The sequence below is a fragment of the Mauremys reevesii genome, linkage group 2, assembly GCF_016161935.1.
Source record: "Mauremys reevesii isolate NIE-2019 linkage group 2, ASM1616193v1, whole genome shotgun sequence".
In the NCBI taxonomy this organism is placed as follows: domain Eukaryota; kingdom Metazoa; phylum Chordata; order Testudines; family Geoemydidae; genus Mauremys; species Mauremys reevesii.
This window is the reverse complement of record NC_052624.1, coordinates 77,865,652-77,868,333: the sequence shown is the minus strand read 5'-3', so window position 1 is coordinate 77,868,333 and position 2,682 is coordinate 77,865,652.

Sequence of the window (2,682 nt, the reverse complement as noted above, 5' to 3'; positions counted from 1 at the left end):
TTCGAACTCACCGCGTCAACCCGGCTGGTAAGTGTAGACTAGCCCTTTGTAAGTGAACGCAGATGGCTCCTTGTAAGACAGCATTCCTTGTATGGTGTATTTGATAGCGAATTTAATTCTTCTAGCGGATTAAGTATTTTTTCTGTTATCTCTGTGTATTCATTATTTCTTTACAGAACATAGATGCCACACATTTCCTACCTGAATGAGTGTATCATCCAGGAGCCTGATCCTGTGAGCTGCAGAGATCCTTGTAAGATTTACAGAGTTCTCTCAAGTAAAATTGACTTGAGTGGGAATTAAGGGTGCTTCTCCTCTTGCAGGATTGGTCTTTACTTAGGCCCACTCCTTCTTGCCTTGACTTTGATGGGAGTAGGATCAGACACACAAATTGTAGGTGCTTTGGTGTTCAACAATTAATAGATAATATCCTGATTTCAAATTACAAGTATTGAAAACTCCATCAAATGCATCTTAGGTTATGTCTACTACAGTGACGACCCACAGTTTGGACTGCAAGGGTGTGACTACAATACTGCACTGTAATTCTCCTCTGTGGGTGCTGCACATGCAAACTAAAAAGTTCTTAATTTGTGTTAATGTAGTCCTGATAATGTGAACCGGGAACTTTTTAGTTCACACCCGCAGCATCCTCACAGAGGAATTACATTGCAGCACGTTGTTGCATACTGGTATTCATATCCCCATAGTCCAAACTGTGGGACAGTGCAGTGTAGAAAAATCCTTCCAAAGGACACTGTCTGGACAGATGCGCTCTGCTTACATTTTCAAACAGCTATAGGAATGTAAGAGTTCAGTGGAGGTTAGTAGTGCCCAGCTCTGTGCAGGTTTGGGTCCTAAAACTTTAAGGCCTGATCCAAAGCCCACTGAAGTCAATGAGAGTCTTTCCACTGGCTTCAATGGGCTTGGATCAGGCACTAACAATATAAATATGTTTGTGCAGGAAAGGTTGGACAGTTGTATGAACCAGTTTCGTTTTAAAAACAAGTTTCCTTTTTTATCTTAACTGAGATTTGTGAAATGTAAACCTTTCTAAAGCTTCAAAGAGAACTTCACAGTGCTTTAAATCCTACATATCTTTTGTTTTGAAAATATTGGGTTTTTTTTGACTACCTATTGTTTAGCAGTGGTCACTAAAACTTGTTATGGTCACATCTGACTTGTACATATTTCTTGATTTTTCCTGATCTAAAATAGCCCCCATCTATAGCTCTGTGTGCACTTGACTATCTCTTTGCAAATATACTAATAAATACATCCAGTGTTATCATTCGTACCTTTACTATTTGACTAAATGATTAGAAGTGGATGAATATGAAAAAATCATCTCTTTAAAAAGTGCCATATCAACTGTTAGTATATATAAAGTAATAACATTGTGAAAATAGACGTTTAAAGACATTGTTGAAAGTATATTTAAACAAATGTATTTTAAGGCCTTGGACCTCAATGTTACAGATTGATGTGCAGGCAGCAGACAATTGTATCCAGGGCCGGCTCCAGAGCTTTTGCTGCCCTAAGCAGCAGAGGGGGAAAAAAAAAGCCGTGATAGTGATCGCGATCGATGGCAGCTCCACCGCGCCACTTTCTTCTTTGGCGGCAATTCGGCGGCAGGTCCTTCCCTCCAAGAGGGACCAAGGGACCCATTGCCGAATTGCCACCGAAGTGCCCGACGTGCCGCCCCTTCCCCTTGGCCGCCCCAAGCACCTGCTTGCTGTGCTGGTGCCTGGAGCCGGCCCTGCTTGTACCTCTACAGAGGACCATTGGTCTGCTTTTATGTGTCTTTCCAGGATTGATGCCCAGGTTTTTTGATATACCCTGAAGTTTGTCAGAGATTTATTTGCAAAAACTTTGTAGCAAGGTCAAGTCAGCTGTCTTGCTGAATACAACATTAAATATTACTGAATACATGATGCAGCGCTTCTCTGTTTTACATTTTCTTAATCAGTATTTCTAAAGTGATTTTATATTTTAAATGTACGCTTAAGCCTGTACTCATTCCCGCTTACTACATATTTATCTCACTGATATAAAGACATTATTTTAAATTAATCAGTCACAGAGGATTAGTGTGTTCATAACAATGTTCATTGCTTTTAGAAAAAGGGAACACTAATTTACTTTGTGTGATCTCCATAACAATAGACATATTTATGAAATTTCACCAACTTTAAAAAAATATGTTTCCAAAGATTTAAGGCAAAACAAAGGAGTTTATAGCTTACTAAGGTATGGATTTTGCTAGAGGGTTCTCTTAAAACTCGTTCATCAAATAGTCAGAAGTAAAGAAAGGGAAACTCCTTTGCCCAGCTATCTGGAAGGAAAACGGTGTTGTCCCTTTAAGGGCTCTCTTCAACAGGGGGTGAAGGGAGAAAGGGATGGACAGAAAGGACAGGAAGACTTTAAGCAAGTTTTTATACTATAGTAATTAAAATTAAAATAAGTATTTTAGATAAGGGTGGTCTTTTGGAGGATTTATTTTAAAAACTATATTTCTGAAGATGCAAGCAATTAAGGCTAAAGATGAATACTCAGATTGTGCATCTAAAAATCTATGCAAGGATATTTTAGAGATGTGATTTTATAATCTTCACCAGCTCCTATAGACTAACATGTTCTGAGTAAATATTACAGAAATGCACAACTGTTTTTGTCAGTAAT